This window comes from Cimex lectularius, unplaced genomic scaffold, assembly GCF_000648675.2.
Source record: "Cimex lectularius strain Harlan isolate CLEC.00 unplaced genomic scaffold, Clec_2.1 scaffold115, whole genome shotgun sequence".
In the NCBI taxonomy this organism is placed as follows: domain Eukaryota; kingdom Metazoa; phylum Arthropoda; class Insecta; order Hemiptera; family Cimicidae; genus Cimex; species Cimex lectularius.
In genome coordinates this window covers 634,002-654,016 of record NW_019392707.1, presented here as the reverse complement: position 1 = coordinate 654,016, position 20,015 = coordinate 634,002, and the positions used below count along the sequence as shown (strand labels likewise).

General features: G+C 36.6%; 1 protein-coding gene across 2 annotated transcripts in view; it reads right to left on the bottom strand.

The window, feature by feature from the left end:
* LOC106666894 overlaps window positions 1-13,808 on the bottom strand; it is a 49,145-nt gene extending 35,337 nt beyond the window's left edge. Inside the window, exon 1 of one of the 2 annotated variants that reach the window (XM_014394422.2) lies at window positions 13,638-13,808. The gene's annotated coding sequence lies outside the window, so the exon portion shown is untranslated. The remainder of the gene's footprint in view (window positions 1-13,637) is intronic. The other variant, XM_014394421.2, reaches the window with a different exon arrangement.
* Window positions 13,809-20,015: the final 6,207 nt, after the last annotated feature.

Below are 20,015 nucleotides of genomic sequence, written 5' to 3'. Positions count from 1 at the left end.
CAGGCTAAAAAATTATAATCCATGGTAGTTAATTAATAATAGTAATAGTTAGATCCGGGCTAGGGTTTCCTAATTCACCAATATTACAAAAATATGAATTTAGTTCATTTAAGTTTACGTCATTTAACTTTTAATATTTCGTTATCCTCTTTCCTTAGACCCTGGTGTTTTATAAAATTCCCAAAAGTCTTTTATATTACACAAACTATCAATTTTGGTTTTATAAAAATTAGATTTTACATCTCTAATTTTTATATTTATTTCTTAAAATTTTATATTTATTAAATTTTTCTTCAGTCTTATTTTTCTATATTCTTTAAAATATCGATCTCTTTTCTCTCCTATGTGCTTTTAGATCTTCAGTTAACCAAGGGGCTGGTTTTTTGTCACTTTAACATCTTTGCAAGGAAGATGTTTATTAATTAATCCTAAGAATTTAGTTGTAAATACATTGACTTTATCAATAATGTTCTCTTGTTGAAAAGTTTTTACAAAATATTCTCTAAGAATCATGGCTTTCAGTTTTTGTACATTATCTTCTTTGTACTCTCTTAATAATTCATTATTTTATTTTATTTTTTGAAACAATTTAATTTTAAGCAGCATAAAGTGGCATAATGAGGGGAGGATACTGAGAATTAATAAATAAAGTAAAAGGATAAGAAAAAAGAAAGAGGAAGAGAAAGTAAATAAGAATAGAAAGAGAAATAACAACAAAAACTAATGTAACATAGGGAATGAATGAATTGACGTATAAAAGAGATAGAGAATAGAAAAAGAACGAGAGAAAGAGAAAGAGAAAGAGAGAGAGAGAGAGAGAGGAATGGGAGGAGGGGAAAAGAAAGAGAGTTAAAGGATATGTTGACAAATAAAGAGAACGAACTTTCTCTTTAAAAAAAGGAGAGAGATAAGTAAAAGAAAAAGAGAGAAAGAAAGATGGAGAGAAAGTCAATAAAGGAAAGAGAGAGAGAGAGAGAGAGAGTAAGCGGGAGAGAAAGAAAAAGATATGAAAGACTGAAAAGTTAGAACAAAAGAAAAAGACAAAGAAATGGAAGAGAGAATGAGTGAGAGAGAGAGAGAGAAAGAAACAAAGAAAGAAAGGAAAATATAATGAATAGATAATTTCACAGAAAGAGAGGAAATCAATACAGGAAAATATATTTTTAAAAAAGGAAGTGGGCAGGCTAAAAAATTATTATCCATGGTAGTTAATTAATACTAATTAAGGTAAAAAGGAAGTAGGTGCGTAAAAGGAAGTGTAAAGCTTCGAAAAATTAAAATAGATCCAACCCAGTGGAGGATTAAGGAATAGCTCTGAATCTAGGCCGACCACCATCACGACAAAATGTATATTTTTAAATAAGTTAATTTTGTACAGTATACTTGGATCAATGTGTAAATTAAAGGACAAGGGGATGAAATTGGTTTTTACTCCACTTAGAGTCATATCCATTGTTTTCATACAAGCTTATACACAAATCCAACTTATGTTTATAAATTATGTACACTCGTTGGTCATTGCGTTATCGCTTGGTCACACTTCATTTTCAAAGGGAAACGATTTTTCTAGACACCGAATGTCACAGCCGATACGAAATAATGGCAGTGAGACCGGCAAACAAAATTGTGAAAGGCAGTCGCGGACCTGAGCGAGGGAATCAGTGCATGCAGCACCAACTCAAGCATTTCTTTAACCCAGGCCCGATTGTATTATTCCATATCACTTTCACTTCCCTAAATTTTTACGAAATACAGGTGTCCAAGTCGAAAAACTTAATAATATGCAAATCGTTGTGACAAGGGGCTTTGCAGTACATGCCTTAACAGGAGTGTACAAACTAGAGTAAAAAGTAGATGTGTCCTCTATTTTCGTAGGTTGCCTCATCTTCGTTCATATTCCAGTCTACCCATTGTCAACTACAGTATCAATAAATTATCTTTCTACTACTCTTTTTTAATGTGATATAATGATAAATGATTATCATGGTAATTTTCTTCTTGTAGCTTGGATTTTTCATGGGAGGTAAGTCAGTCGTTCGCCTTGTCGGCGCGGTTTATCATCGGTTTGTCCGTTTTGTTGTTTCTCATTTTCTGTATTTATAGCGTTCAACGTTTTATCACTGGCTGGATGATAAATATAAATCATAACTATCACGATTATTCTATACCATTAGCTGGGGTTTTCTATGGGAGACAAGTCAAAGTGGTTTCGCTTTGTCTGCGCGGTTTATCTTCGGTTTGTCCGTTTTGTTTTTTCTCATATTGGGTCTTTGAACTACCCAATGTTTTATGAAGGGCTGTACAATAAACAAAAATGATAAGTAACATAGTAATTCTCTTCTTGGAGCTTGAACATTCTTGTTTTGATTTGATTGTCTCCCATCATCCCGGTTTGCCTAGTCTCATTGGTTTTGTTTGTTTCACCATGTTCAGTGGTTCGTATGAGCGTTTAAAAAAATAAAAAAAAAAAAAAAACCATAACGAGGTAATGAACGTAGGCGACCAATCTACCGAAATTGAATAAATATTTGTGTGTTGTGTGTAAGCAGTATTGATTTAAACGCTTAAACAGTGTTAAAGTGGATTATAAGAATTTAATCCCAGGTCGAGATTTAAATCGAATAACAATTTTTTTTTAAAGATTAGTCAAATGAGTTTCCTTATGTCGATAAGTCTTCGCTAAACGCATCCTACGTATAGAAAAAGCCCACCAGCCTCTGGCCGAGGTGACGATTTAGGACGTCCAAAACGAATTTCACCAGAGCCAGAACGGATAGGTAAATTTACAGGGACACGGACAACCTCGCACACCGGAGAGAACTAACTCGAAACGAGACCTGGTGATTTCAACGCCGTACGCTTTTATAAGTAAAATATGCCGTTAGGGTCTATTTAATATTTGTGGAGGCGGTTTGCCGTTATTCTCGATAAAATTAATTTGAGAAATTGTATTTGAAACCGTTTTAAACAAAGTCAACATATTTATTTTAAAGATTGCACCTCTTTGCAATGTAACCTCATTATGTATTATTATTTAGGTAACTTCAAAAAGCATTTAGTTCCAGCAGAGTTTCTTTATTTATGGTAGATGTAGATGTAATAGTCGGGGTGTAATATATATATAGACACACACACACACATACACACACACGCACACGCACACACACACACATATATATACATATATACATATATATATACGCCATTTAAGAGCTATTGTATCCTCCGTTCTCAGCCTAAAGCACATCGGTGAGTCCTATTTCATCAAGGAACTTGATTAATACGCCCGGTTTCAATGGTTGAATTTCTTCTATGATCACATTGTACAACCCAAAGCACTTCCTGTGGGCAAGTGGAGCACCGCAGTGTGTTAGGTTAGTAGGTGTGTTGGTGTCTCCTCTGCCTCTTTGCAGAATCTGCATGTGCCGTCTTGGATTATTCCAATCTTCTTTAAGTAACTTGCAGTGTCCTGTTAAGAATCCTATGAGGATTCGCAGTTTATTCCTGCTTCCTTTGACACATTTGTGATTTCTTTTCTTCCGAAATTTGTTAGGAGATTCTTGGATTGCCTGTGTCCAATGAGTGAATTCCATTGTTCTTTCATTTTCTTTTTGTCCTTCTGTCTGAGATACTCATTAATAGTGTGGGTTCCTATGCCACAGAAGGGTTCGGGTCCTATCAGCGGTATAGCGGCTCCTTTCCTGGCAAGGGCGTCCGCTTTCTCGTTGCCTTCTACTCCCATATGTCCTTTGAACTCAGCAGAGACTGACTTTGTTCTGCGTACCTGATATGTTTAATTTGATTTTGCAGTTCAACACTATCTTTGAACTAATAATATTTGATCTTAGCGCTTTGATGACTGCTTGGCTATCTGACATGATAGCTTCTTGTTTTGTACCCTTTAGTCAAGTTGAGTTGAGTACATCTCTCGATTGAGTGAATCTCAGCTTAGAAGGTACTGGTGTATTTTCCCATGGGTTCTGAGTATTTGGTCCCAGGACCGAATACTCCTGCCCCTGTACCTTCTTGTGTTCTAGATCCAACTGTGTACCAAAGGATGGTGCCATTCTTAAAAGAGGTGTTTCCCTCTCGTTCCCATTCTTTTTTGGTACCTAGATTTATTTGGAGGTTTTGATTAAATTCAAACATCCTGTTCATGTCGTCTCTCGGAGCCATGAGTATCGGATGGTCTTTCATTATTTTGTGGCTGTCTCTTCATTTTAGTTTTATTCCCGTTGGAGGTTTCTCTTTGATAATACTAATGATAGTTTTCTATGCTGTCCTCGCTACCATGTGGTGTAGGGTGATTAATCGCAATACTTTTTCCGTACTGACTGTGGGACATGTTCTCATAGCTCCCGTTATGCAGAAGCACGCAACTCTGTATTTTTGTGAGTTCTTTTCTTTTAGTTACTTGTTCTGCTTTATCGGCTCAGGCTACGGCTCCGTATGGGAGTATTGGTCTTACTATCATGGTGTACATCCAATGCAGGGTTTCCGGTCTACATCCCGTCCCTCCCTGCTATTCTTCTGCACACCATCAAAGGTCGCGTTGTCTTCGTAATGGTAGAGCGAGAGATTTATAGTAAATAAATAAAGAAAAAGAAAGAAAGAAAGAAAGAAAGAAATCTGATGGAACTAACGGCTCTTTGAATTTACCTAAACAATAACATATAAAGTCAAGTTTAAATTTACTAACTTCTCTCGTCTTGCATTGTGTATCCGTTCTTCTTTAACTAATAACTTTTTTTTTTTTTGAGAACGGACATCCAAATGGCATAACATCCCGGGTTTACGATTCAAATGAAATGGTGGTTTCATAAGAGCGTAACGATGCCCGTTCTGACGAGACTCTTGGAGCATGGCAGAACTTTATGCCGTAATGCCATTTTTAAAAACTTTAAATATGCTTTTACGCGTTAAGAGTAAGTTAAGAAAGTGCCTTTCTTTGGCTACAGTCGAAGGCCTGGAATTGGAAACAAATCTGACGAAAACCTTGATGCCAGGGATATAAGCAAGGTGAGGCAAGAGGTGTGTTTCAATATCAAAGTGACGGCGACTGAGTGATCCATGAGTGATAGCTTAAAAATGAAGTTGTGGTGTTCTTATCGATGGGAATATCGGTCAATGGTCGTTTTGCAAAGAAAACGACTTCTTATATTCGAACACCACAATTATATTCAACGGTCATAACAAGTTACATAAAAATGAAGGCAAGGTTATAAGCAGGGTGAGACAAGACTCACAAATTATCATTTTTTCAGCCTTGTTAATTGAAAAAGAAATTAAAGTGGGCTTTTAGAAGAAAATTGTTGTCGCCTAGCATGTAAAATCGACGAAAATATTCGGATCATTCAATCCTGTTAGGACTTCTTGGCTTTCTTTGGCTACAATTGAAGCTTCAAGAATTGGGTGGAAGTTTGAAGAAATAAGATAAAAACCGTGATGTCAGGCAAGACTTCCAACAACATCCAACTGATTTTGGCTGGTGATCTACGAGTGGTAAGATATGAATGAAGGCTATACGTCTTCTTTCGATCTCGCTTTTTTGTCTACCACTTTTAAAAATCTTTTAGTGAGAATTTTAAATTTGTTTGTAACAAAACTTTCAGTTTAGGGCCTTAAACTCACATATAATGTATATCAGTGTTTTGAAAGTACCACGGAAAAAAGACAAACTTGGATGTCAGATCTATAATTGTCTGTAGAGTATAAGGACTCTCGCTCTGTATCTGCTGGAAGAAGCCCAAACCGATCTTGACGAACCGCTTGCTTATGTGGTGCCGGTTTTGGTTAAGGAATTATCTAAAATAATCCGATTTTCATCAATCGTAATGATGCTTAGGCAAAATCGTGCATATTCCGGAACGCGCGCGCGGACCGTAATTTAGATCCAGAGGTCTAATCTTACGTACAAATCGCTTTGAAAGCGGGCGATCGAGTAATGGAGCACAATCGTTCAATAAATAAAGATCAACATGAAGTTGTTCTCAGCATTAAACAACCTCTAAACCTTCTACACCTACATCTGCAACTTTAGCACTTCACGTACGTAAGTATTATTATCACTTTACGTATGTCAACGTAAATCCAATCAGGGTTGGATATTCGAGAACATGTTTCGGCACAATACATACATTTCCTGGTAGTGGCTGGTGAACATCAAGGTCATCATGGTGAACATCAACCACCAATAATCAAAAGTCATTTTGAAGGTTGGTGTTCTAAACCAAAATGATGAAGTACTTCTCACCTACAGGTCTATCATTCGCACCTTTTTATTAGACCAGAAACTTCAACTACAACCTTCTTATTACCTTCTACCGGAAGGTTCAACCTTTGGCACTTCACAACACCCTTTATACCAAAACGATGAAGCGTCTTATGAGTTATGAGCTACGACAAATATATATTTTCGCCTTCCACTAAATCTCCAACGGTATCTCATTTGTACTTCATCCTTCCTTCTGAGGTAGAAGAACTGCAGATTTTGCACTTCAGAATCATATAGATCAGACAGCATGTATTATTGTCGTTTGGACAAAATACTATTTGTCGCTGGTGATCCACATGTGATTGCATAAGAACACTGGCTTACAATGAGCATTACTGATTACTGATCCGAAGGTCATCATGAGGTCTGTTGTTCTCAGGATCCAATAACCTTTAAACCCAAATAACAAAACGCCTTCTGCTAAATCTCTAAACTATGAGACAGTACGTTATAAACAAATCTCTGTGCGTTTCTTTTTATCAGATTGTATCGCCTTGGAAGGATCAGATTGAATTTATCCCATTGACCCCATTTATGGAGGGACAAAAAAATGTATCTATCTCCTCATGAATGTTGTTATTACTTTGTTTTAATTTTCTGACGGCAAATCTGTTCATGATAGAAAGGTTAATAAAAACCCGTGTTATTTTAAATGAATTTTTTTGCCTTGTGCTAAATTAAACACAGCGTTTCACTTTTTGTAGGCTGATCGTCTATGATCATTCTTGTCTGCATGTTGTCAACCGCAGTATCAATAAATTATGTTTATATATCTATTTTGTAATGTACAAATAATTAGCATGGTACTTCAGACAAGTCAGAGTGGTTTCGCTTTGTCATTTTCGGTTTTTAAACTACCCAGAGTTTTATCAAAGACTGTACAATAAAGATAAATGAAAATTATGATATTAATTATCGTCTTGGAGCTTGATCGTCTCCGAATCATTTTTGTTTTTTCTTTCTGTTTGTTGTTTTGTTGCTTTGTCTTTCTTGTTCTGGCTCGACGTAGTTAATATGATAAGTGTGACAACTCAGACAGCCCAAAACCAGCGAGCTCATACAGAACAATGATGGGGACGGATCAAGAGGCAAAAGTAGATAGATAAGACATGTTTTTATTTACTTTTACCCTGTTTTCTGACAGTATTCCGTGATTTTATTTATAGTGGTCATAGTCATTCCCGACTTCTTGGGCTTAACACTGTGACAAAATTTCTGTGTGTTCTTCTGGTTATCTTTCAACCCGTTGTCCAGTTTATTAATGATAATTACCCTCATAAAATGGCCAGCCATACGATTCAAATGAAAATTATTCATACGTTATAAAGTATCTTATCATGAATACTAAATATGAAACGACTATAATATTTCTCTATTTTTAAAACAATTTTTCGTTTGGGAAATGGCTCTTTGGAAAATACCAAGCTTTGAAAATAGCCGAGAGGTTGCCAACCACTTGTAAGTTTTACATGTCAGGTCATTTGAAATGCTTAAGGCGCGATGCATAAACATTTACATTAATCATCATTTTCCCAACTCTGCCGGTCTCACACTTTGGAGAGAAAAAAGGCCCATTGTTTCGTTTTCCTTATTACAGAAGACAACACCGTGAAGGATTATCCATAATTTAAAAAATAAAATAAAAACAACTTTAAAGTGGATTATTTTGTTTATTGAAAAGAAACGAGTTTCGTTCATTGGTTCTGTGGATAATTTCATTTTCAGTACGCCAATAAATTTTCAAACCTTATTTAATACTTCCTATATGTTTAGTGGTCATAATCGATCATATTAATTATTTTTTTTACCTAAGGGCTTGGTTGAGATGAAAAAGTTAATGCCATGAGCAGGATTCGAGCCCACGACCTTCGTCTCAATTCGCCGCTATTCTAATCACTTGAGCTATTGTGACAGTCACAGTATTGAGCCGAAGGTCGTGGGTTCGAATCCCGCTCGTGACACTTACTTTTCATAACCAAGACTTTAGATAAAACGATTACTTATTTAATACAAATTTTACTTATTATACAAAGTTGTCTGAAGTAAAACGGACATAATTTTGAGAGAATCTCTTATGCTGCTTGTTGATTTCTTTACATAATGTTAAGAGGTGCTATTCTTAGTAATAAAACTAAAGTTTTTAATAACTTATAAATATACGAAATATAAGAATGAAAAATCTCCTGCCAAGAATGAAGACATGCCAAGGCTGCAGATGTACTAGAACGCGCAGTTAAGCAATAGTGAAAACACCAGACTTCAAGATTAACGGTGAGTCTCCATTACTCGAGATTGTGAGCCAGTTTTTGTAAGACCATCCATGGATCACTGGGCACAACTAGGACATCTTATGGTTTGTTCAAACACCGAACAAAAGTGGTGTCCTTAATATCCGTCCGAGATTGGATCTGCATTACGGTGAAGTGTCAAAGGTTCTAGTACGAAAAAGGAAGAAGTTAGCTTATAGTGTAAGTTTCTGGTCGAAGAATGAAGTGCGAATTGTGGTGCTGTTTCGGAAATTTAGTGGAAGGGGAAAAATATGTTTTGTCATAATTCATGACTCATAAGGCATCGTTTTGGTTTAGAGGTAGTTGAATACTGAAAACGGCAGACTTCAACATGACCCTCGATTATTGGTCGATGATGTTCGATTATTCAAGATGGTTACCATCCTTCAACACACATGCACACACTACCAGAAAGAAGAAAAAACTGCAAAGCCTGCAGTTGAAAAGAAAGACGAGAATTTTGTCCGAACGACAAGGAAACACGGTTTTCAATGTACAGACGTTAGTACATCTGTATGATTGTGAAGTTGAATCTGCAGTTGAAGATTTAGAGGAAGGCGAAAAATATGTTTTATCGGAAGGCACTTCATGCTTTTGGTTTAAAGGTTACTGGATGCTCATAACAACAGACCACATGACTACCTTCGAATGGTTGTCGGAGATGCTGCGGTATTCTTTATATATATATATTATGCAGGGTGGGCGACCACCAAGACCCGAGGGGTTAAAAGCCTAGGTACGCCCGTACCCCATCCCTAAAAGGTCCGGGACTTGGTCGGCTCCGTCACGAGTCCTGCATAAACCTCTTGGACCTGTTTACAAACCCCAAGATTTTGGACCATTTTATCTTGGGGAGTGATTTGGCAATATCCTCTCCTTCAAAAGTTTCAAATCTATCCCTGGCATACCTATCACATTCTGCGAGGTAGTGTCGAGCCGTTTCTTCTTTTATTTCACAGAAGCGGCAAAAGGGGTCTACTAGGATACCCATTATGAAGAGGTGTCTTCTCAAGGGGCAATGGCCCGTTAGGATACCTATCAGCCTCCTAATTCCCCTCCTTAAGTTAGAGAATAACCATTTCGCTTCTTTTGGTTTGATTTCCTTCAGAAACTCCTTCGATTGCCTATGTCCGGGGGACAGATTCCATTCTTTCAGGAATTGTTTCATGCCCCAGCTATTAATGCTTATAGAGTGGGGTAATACCGGTTGTGGCCCGACAAACGCGGTATTTGAGCCTTCTTTGGCTAGGCTGTCCGCGCCTCTTCATTGCCATAGTGTCCCTTATGAGCTGGTACCCATACGAGGGTTACCCTATTCTCGTCCCTGGTAGTAATCCTGTTAATAAGTTCAACGGTTTCCTCCACCAGCCTAGATGTTGATAACTCTTTTTGTAAAGACTTGAGACTGGCCTGACTGTCTGAAAACATTCTTATATCTTTTCCCTTAATCTTGTTATCCATGAGTGTTCTGAAACAAACATTGATGGCCCAGACCTCCGCCTGAATGACCGAGGTGTTATTACCAAGAGGGGAGGAGATACTGGTCCCTAATTTAGGTATATGTATTCCAGTACCGCTTCCCTTATCCTTAATGAGTGAGCCATCGGTGAAGCGGTCTAGGCTACGATGGTCCTCATCCGCACTATAGTTATAATCACAGGGAGTAATTACCTAAAAGTGCTTTTTCCCTAAAGGTGTTTTAACCTTTTTATCGCTAACGCTTAGTAGTTGGTTATTAACCTTACTCAGTAAATGTAGAATTTTCGAGTGATCTAGGTTGTTTCCCTTATGGTTCCAGCTACCTTTACTAATTAATCTATAGCAGCTGGTTAGTGCTCTGCGGTATTCTTAAACAACCCCTCATCTGTCTGCATTTTGTCCAAACTATAAGAAAAAATGGTCTCTAATATCCCACCCGGGATTGGATACATGATTGTAAGGGTTAACCTTCTGGTTCAGCATTTGAAAGAATGAAAAACTGCGTAGGTTGAAGTTGAAGCTTCTGGTCATTTGTAGGCTAGAAGGTACTTCATCTTTTCGGTTTAGAGGTTGTTGCATGCTGAGAGCACTAGACTTCAAGATGACCTTTGATGATGATTCTCCATAGCTCGAGTGGTTCGATATCAAAGTGATTTGTTCAAACATCAACTCGATATTCCAAATATTAGACGAAGATAGCCAAAGAATAGACTCTATATGTCGACGTCTGCACGGCTTCGTTCTACAATCCAAAATACGCACGATTTTGTGTAAGCGACTGATGAAAATTGGATTATTTTACAAAATTCCTTTACTAAAATACTGGCTACCACAAGACATTGTTTAGCGAAGTTCGGTATGGGCTTGTTTCAGCTGACACAGGGCAATGGCCGAGAGTCCTTATACTCAAGTAACAGACAGTTATAGATCTGACATCCAACTTTTTGTCTTTTCCGTGATACTTTCAAAACATTGGTATAAATTATATGCGAGTTTACGGCCCGAAAGTGAAAGTTTTATCACAAACAAATTTAAAATTCTCGCTAAAAGATTAATTATAACTAGTAGAAAGCAAGATTGAAAGTAGACGTCTCACCCTGCTTATACCCCTGCCTTCATTCATATCCTATCACTCGAGATTCACCAGTCAAAATCAGTTGGATGTTGTTGGACGTCCTGCTTCTCCTTTCTGATAACTCTGACATCAAGGATTTTGTTTTATTTCTTCAAACTTGCTTCAAATTCTTGAAGTTTCAATTAGAGCCAAAGAAAGCCAAAAAGTCCTAAAAGGATTGAATGATCCGAATATTTTCGTCGATTTTACATGCTCCACAGTGCAACTTTACTAAAACGTACAAGGTTTTGATATAAGAACGGAAGGAATGGGCCATAGGAACCCTGCTAAAGGCAAATTCCTACTGACTGCTCCAAAACCGACAAGGGTACGGGGGCAGGAGTCTTGGGGATGAATCTAAAGAATGAACTGACTTTATTTAAACTTGGGTAAATACGCTACAGGTTTACAGTCTGAAATCATAGCAATTGAACACTGCGCCTTAGAAATAAAAAAATAGAAACATATTCCAGTACGGTTTTTCGCCATTATCTCTTACAGACAGCCAGCACTTAAGGCGTAGGGAAAAAAAGGGAATAGGATTTTATGAAATCCCTGGCAGAAGTCAGTGACACCTGACTCTGACATGGGTCCCTGGGCATCCCGGGAGATGGTGACAAGGAGAAAGTGGACATGGCCAAAAAAGGAGCCAATATAAATTCTCTAGGTCCCGAACCCTATTGTTGCCTAGCACCTTGATACATCCAAAAATTGTGATCCTTAATCGGTCTAAAACCTGGTGGAACAAAACTTCAAGCACACGAAGAGATTCATAGAATGGCCATCCACAGGACATGAGAATTTTACTCTTCCGCAAAAGAACCAGGATTCTGGTTGAATTAATGACAGAACACTGCTGTCTAAGAAGGCACCGGATAGGAGTACTGAGAGAATAAACATTGTGCAGATAATGCCAGGAGACGGCATAAGACATGCTACGTTTTTGGGAGGGTCTATGAAAATGTGGATTCTTGCAACTAGGAGAGGAAAAGCCGCAAAATCCTACACCAATGAGCCCTGGTAAAGCTATGGAGGTTGATGGTTGATTAACAGCCTGAAGCTGGCCAGTGAGTTATAAAAATAGAGGAGTACAATAGATCTACTGAGGTCGAGGTAGATAGCCTTGTGGCCGCCTCATTTATCCATCCCTACGTTCATGTCTTCAAAACTCAGACCATCTTCTTATTAAGAGGGGGGAGGATTTTTCTTAGTTTGTTCTTAATGGAAAAAAGACCACTTTTCTCCGGAACAGTTTTCCCAGTCTATCCAGACCTTGCCAAAGAATTATTTTAAAAAATCTACTCGAGTGTCGGAAAACTTCTCGCCGGAACTTGGCCCATTCAATTCTGTTGCTTTTAATTAATTATGGGAAATATCAGGGACTTGAATGGTGGAGTTAAGACTTCGCCGGTGCTTTTTTTTTCTCTTATCTGCTTATATATTTTTTAAAAAACAAAAAAACTCGCGTTTATATCATTAACAGCGGCCATATTTATTTTTCTTGGCAGGTGGAATGCCGGAAGGATCTTTCCCCTCTCATAATTGATACCATCTGATATCATCTCCTTCTTCCAGCATAACAAGGAAAATCCCGCGATTAAAAATGTTTACAAATATATTTCGCCAAAGGCTGGATTAATCAGAACAAGATTAACAGATGGATTTTTTTTAGGATTATCACTTCTTTTTAGATTTGGAACGCGTTCCTATCTAGACCGGAGGATTTGTTAATGTTGCATAACGATCGGCTTAACGTCCTATTTAATTTCATCAAACTGTGTCATTTTAATGCTCGGCTTTCGCCAATGCTCGTCTTATTTATGTTTTTAAGATTATTTTCTTTTGTGTAACCTGCACCAATTAGTACGAGGAATCTTTCTTCTTCTTCCGTTAAAACTGGTACATGCTGATTTTAAAATAAGTCAATGTACAATTTAAAAAAAAAATCCTGGGCTTATGATTTGCTTCATAAATGACCTTACTGTCCAGATAAATTTCATTAGAAGCATATTCACCCAATTTTGTACGACTTTAATGCTGGTAAAAAAATCCTGTGGTTCTCTATCGCCAAAAATCATTGCTCACAAGGACTCAGCGTGTATAGATTATCCTAGTATAAAAGCAACTGTCTCGATCATCAAAAAATATAATCCAACTGAGAAGAAATTTTGAAAACGCGCAATATTTTGAACATTTTGGTGTAGATTTGACAAAAATGATTTTATTTTTTTATTTTATTAAAAATAAACATTTAAAGGTCCTCTTTCTTTGAGTCAAATCAGTCCTCCAGTGAAGACGGATTAAAATTTAAAGACGATTCAGGGTGGTTGGTGTGACTGGGATGGCATGTCAGTCCAGAGTCAGAAAAAATCAAAAATTCTGCCGTTTTTACTTGCACTTGCATTATTTGCAAAACAACTTCCACGAGCAATCTCTTAAATTAAAATTGTTCGCTTTGAGATTTTTTTTTCAGACGACTCACCTGTTTTGCCTGGCGTGGTGTCAGACGGGCTGAGAAACTGGTTGCGAAGAAGACGGATCGAAAGATAGCTGAACACTGACTATCCGGCTATGTCTCGGACGGGTCGGAGCACGTAACGGGATTGCCGAATGCAAAAGGAAGACGCCCCACTTCTTCAGGCGTCCTTTCCAGTAGTGGGGCTGGAGCCCTGGAGGATTTTCTCCCTCCAACATCTGCACCACTATAACTACCGATTACATGCGCGTATTCCTTGAACCAAGAGGCCCCTGGCCCAACCTTCTCCGTAGGACTCGCAACACTTTCGTCGAGGTCAGCCTGGGGCTGAAACGGCATTAAAAAATTTCTCAACGAACTATCCAGAACGTCTCTAAAAATAGTCGAATTTGCGCATATTACAAATGTATACATTATTTTACACATATATTTTCCAAAAGTGCGAAAGTCCTGGTTGTCTGACCTCGAACCAAACAGCATATGGTCATAATCATAATAACGGCTGTTCTGTACCTGTCATAAAGATTCCAGTAACAAAAGTATAATTTTGTTTAGATATACGTTTAACTGCTAAAATAATACCAGAAGCTATACGCTTGAACTGAGTTTAAACCAAGTTGGTGCAACAGGCCCTCAATAATTTGTACGTGAAAAGTTGAACAATTTTGATTGAAACGTGTATCAAAAGTTCAATCTTACACGGGGTACACATAGTATCGAATAAATGTCGCTTAAATCTGAACTACCCACACTCGACGACCTTTCAAAGTTGAGCCCAGGTTCAACGTAAAATGAAAAAACGGCAATTTTGAAGTTGACCTCGGTGCAACAAGCCCTCAATAATTTGCATGTCAAAAAAGTATCAATTTTTATTAAAACGTGAGAACAATGGTTCAAATTCGCATTCAACTTTTGTTGATCAAAAGTTCAGTTTGTAACTAAGTTATTTCAACTCGTTATGATATGAAATAAACGTCGCTTAACTCAGAACTAGGTTTAACCCACTCTCGACGGCCAAAGTCAACCAGGTTCATCATTTGAGCTCGGTTCAAGATAAAATGAAAAAACGTCAATTTTGACGTTGAACTCGGTTGAGTACTAAAATGAGTTTAAACCAAGTCGGTGCAGCTTACAGACTGGCCTCTACAACTAATGTGTTGCTTCAAGTTTTACATATCCTCCTCAATCTAGTTGTTCAATACTAAAGGACGTTTTGTACAGCTATGAAGACTTGTAGGAACGAAATGCTAAATGTGTACAAAACATTACTTCAACCTATTTGTACATACAGAATGGAATTTTGAGGCATCACCAAGGGTAACATACAATGAATCGAAGCATTCTAATCAACAATCCTCAGAAGAATCTCATTACTTTGTCTTCAACTATCCACAATCACCTTAACATTCCCTTCGTCAAATAAGTGATCCATTCCTGTTTTTTCAAGTTTCAACTAATATTTCAAACCATCCTAAACCACCGCACAAGCCCTCTCCATTACTTCACCTCAAACAATGATGGCCCCGAGGCCTCCTCGCCTTAACTTGATAACCGAGAGCCAGCAGTAACAAAACACACATGTCCTCTGAGTGCAGTATTGGCTTAGAAGTACATTTAGAAAAACATTTTCTTTATCGTGCCAACATTTAAGGGTCTGAGATTTATAAACATTGTTTAAATTATACAAATATAAATAAGATGTGAAAATGAATTTATAAAATGATGTACACAATATAGAAATTTTAGAAAAATCAATGTATTTGTACTTACTGTGAGTACAATGATCTTGCTCTTTTGATCTCAATGATCTTGTGATCACACTTGCTTAATAATAATTGCTCTTCTTACTTCATCCAAAGTGAACAGCTATCATCTCCTGTAAAACTTCTTTTCTCTTATTTTTTTATGATAAGCATTTTCTTCAATAGAAGAATTTATCCATAACTGTTTCAATGGTATCTTTAAACTCACATGTATAACTTACATCCAGTTTCTTAACTGTGGATACAACTAAATTGTTTTTAACTTACCTGTAGATGGTTTGTACACCAAGTTCCAGGGATTTTGACCATCTACAGAATTGCAATAATTTTTTCCAACATTCTATTTAAGCTTTCATTATCATCTCACCATATTATTTCTTTTCATCAATTCATTCTTAATGTCATCATCATCCTGCTACTTCCTCGCATTCTGGTAATTCACTTCTTTTCTTTTATCTGTAAGTTCTTTATTCCGCCAACATACTATTTATCAGCTCCCACTCTATTATTATTTTTTTGGAATTGATTTATTGCATGCTTTTCCTGTAGCTTTGTTAAACTTGAAACGTACTAGGATAGGGTATAGGGATAAAAGAGGTGACCACAAGGCCTTCTGCACCTCAACAAGAGTGGATCTATTGTGCTCCTGGTTTTTTCTCTTTTTTTTTACAATTCACTGGCCAGCTTCGGGGTGTTAATCACATCCATAGCCTTGCCAGCGGCTCTTTAGTTAGGATCTTGCTTGTGGTTTTTCCTCTCCTTGTTGCAAAAATCTGCACTTACAAAGACCTTCACAAAAACATAAAATGCGTTCGGCAGTCTTCTCCTTTTCCTGCCAGTATCTGCACAGTGTTTCTTCTGTCTGAACTCCTCTCTGGTGCATGTGCCTTCTTAGATGACAGTGCCCTGTCAGGAGTCGCCAGAATCCTGGTTCTGTTGTGGTTACCTTACAGTAATTCTCTTGTAAGTTTTGCAAATGACCCTTTTATGAATTTCTTCACATGTCTCATGATTGGAGTATTATTCCACCAAACTTCCAGAAATCTCTTGGTGTCATAACAGTATCTAATAAATGAATAATAAGCAAATGAAGGCAATGAGCAGATTGAGAATCAAAAGAAAGTGAAAAAATAGCACTTCAATAAGAAGAATAAGGTATTTTTAGGGATTTAATAAAGAGAACTCATAGTTTTCTGTGGAGTGAAACAGTTAAGGTGTCAAAGAGAATGCAGGCTTGAGTAGACTTTTTAAACAATAGAGCACACATGGTCATGCCATGTAAGCTTGGAATTAAAGATAACGCCAAAATTTTTAACTTTAAGACAAATATTAATAGGGGAGCCATTGATTTGAGGAGGGATATCGGTATTAATAGGTTTATTGGAAATTAATAAGAACTGTGATTTGTTAGTATTTAAAAGAATGCTATTATTACTTGACCATTGGTTGAGAATGAAGATCTTGGTTGAACAGAGATAACTTCATTGCTTGTAGGACGTACATTGAATGTCATCAGCATAAATAGGAAATTGGGAGAAATTAAGAACTAATGGAAGTTCATTTATAAACAAGGAAAAGATTAAATGTCTAAGAATAGAGCCTTGGAATACACCGCTGAAATTGAGAGAAAAGANCTGATGATGATCTTGCTCTTTTGATCTCAATGATCTTCTAATCTCGCTTGCTTAATAATAATTGCAAATAATTGCTCTTCTTACTTCATCCAAAGTGAACAGCCTTCAACCTGTTCATCTCCTGTAAAATTTCTTTTCTCTTATTTTTTATGATAAGCATTTTCTTCAATAGAAGAATTTATTCATAACTGTTTCAATGGTATCTTTAAACTCACATGTATAACTTACATCCAGTTTCTTAACTGTGGATACAACTAAATTGTTTTTAACTTACCTGTAGATGGTTTGTACACCAAGTTCCAGGGATTTTGACCATCTACAGAATTGCAATAATTTTTTCCAACATTCTATTTAAGCTTTCATTATCATCTCACCATATTATTTCTTTTCATCAATTCATTCTTAATGTCATCATCATCCTGCTACTTCCTCGCATTCTGGTAATTCACTTCTTTTCTTTTATCTGTAAGTTCTTTATTCCGCCAACATACTATTTATCAGCTCCCACTCTATTATTATTTTTTTGGAATTGATTTATTGCATGCTTTTCCTGTAGCTTTGTTAAACTTGAAACGTACTAGGATAGGGTATAGGGATAAAAGAGGTGACCACAAGGCCTTCTGCACCTCAACAAGAGTGGATCTATTGTGCTCCTGGTTTTTTCTCTTTTTTTTTACAATTCACTGGCCAGCTTCGGGGTGTTAATCACATCCATAGCCTTGCCAGCGGCTCTTTAGTTAGGATCTTGCTTGTGGTTTTTCCTCTCCTTGTTGCAAAAATCTGCACTTACAAAGACCTTCACAAAAACATAAAATGCGTTCGGCAGTCTTCTCCTTTTCCTGCCAGTATCTGCACAGTGTTTCTTCTGTCTGAACTCCTCTCTGGTGCATGTGCCTTCTTAGATGACAGTGCCCTGTCAGGAGTCGCCAGAATCCTGGTTCTGTTGTGGTTACCTTACAGTAATTCTCTTGTAAGTTTTGCAAATGACCCTTTTATGAATTTCTTCACATGTCTCATGATTGGAGTATTATTCCACCAAACTTCCAGAAATCTCTTGGTGTCATAACAGTATCTAATAAATGAATAATAAGCAAATGAAGGCAATGAGCAGATTGAGAATCAAAAGAAAGTGAAAAAATAGCACTTCAATAAGAAGAATAAGGTATTTTTAGGGATTTAATAAAGAGAACTCATAGTTTTCTGTGGAGTGAAACAGTTAAGGTGTCAAAGAGAATGCAGGCTTGAGTAGACTTTTTAAACAATAGAGCACACATGGTCATGCCATGTAAGCTTGGAATTAAAGATAACGCCAAAATTTTTAACTTTAAGACAAATATTAATAGGGGAGCCATTGATTTGAGGAGGGATATCGGTATTAATAGGTTTATTGGAAATTAATAAGAACTGTGATTTGTTAGTATTTAAAAGAATGCTGTTATTACTTGACCATTGGTTGAGAATGAAGATCTTGGTTGAACAGAGATAACTTCATTGCTTGTAGGACGTACATTGAATGTCATCAGCATAAATAGGAAATTGGGAGAAATTAAGAACTAATGGAAGTTCATTTATAAACAAGGAAAAGATTAAATGTCTAAGAATAGAGCCTTGGAATACACCGCTGAAATTGAGAGAAAAGAGTTCTGTCAGACAGATATATGATATTATTAGCAGTAGAAGAAAAACCAAAAACATGAGTCAATTTCAAATTAAGCAAATTATGATTTACAGAACAATTGGAAAAACCAAGTAGAAGAATAATAGTACGCTTATCATCAATGCCTAGGCGAATACCAACTGAGATTTTGAGAAGGGCTGTCTCACAACTATGAAATTTTCAGAACCCAATTGAAAAGGGAATGTAAAGGCATACAAGTCAATATATAAGGTTATTTATTTAACGTAAATCTCAAATGCTTTAGAAAGTAGTAGTAAAGAACTTTGGAAGAGTTAGTTTAGTTAGGTTTAAGTCTCTTGGATAAAACAATTATTAAGGATTCCTTCTTGGCTGAAGGAAACAGGATGAGGTGAGAGAGAAGGTAAAAATGTGAATTATCACATTTTAAATTAACAGAAATAGCAGTAGTAACTGTCCATCTTGAAGATTCTTTAACTTTTTAACACAATAACAACTATTAAGTTTCACCGGATCTGTTTTCTTTAACTATTCTCTTCGTTTCTTCTCCAGATATTGCTTTATGGGGCCAAATAACAGTTTTAAATGTACTTGCCATTTTCTGCAGACTATATTTACCAAAGACAATCTGTGCACAATTCCGTTAACCTTTTTTCCATTTTTTTTCTTCTTTTCAACCATTTCCTGGTTTAATTCATACTACACTACTTTATATCACAAATCGCCTGCAAAACTGATTGTTTCATATCGTTACTTAATTTACCACGAGCTGCCATAGTATTTCGAATTCACTCTCTCTCACATCATCTGTTACCAGCAAATTTATGTACGTATGCATCATATTTGTGTGCAGACTAAAGCTAAATAAATCAGTAATCAAATTTGTTTTTTCTTTATGTTTCAAAATACATAATGAAGACTTTTGTAGTCAAATAAATTTTAAATTATACACAAATTTGTTTTCTGAAGCTCTTTTTTTCTTTCTTCTTCTACTTAAGCCCATTGTAAAGTATAATATCCGAGGAATGTACTGTCAATTTTTGAACGGAATCAGTGCAACATAAAAGGTGTAAGAGCAATTCAAAGCGTTTTGAAATTTGCTGCACAATGTAAAATAAATCAGGCTGGGTGGTCACGGAAATGTTAAAGAAAGCATCTGAAGAAACTCCACATATTATTCATCCATATTATCTTCATGAAGTGACCGCTCAATGTAAACATAACCTAGATGACAAAGAAGACTGAGGGAAAAGCATAATATAAAAGAAGTTAATTGAACTTGAACTAAGAAACAAGGAAAACTACAATAAGCCAGAAGCTGCAGAGCTTAGGGAACACCAAAAAGTCCCAC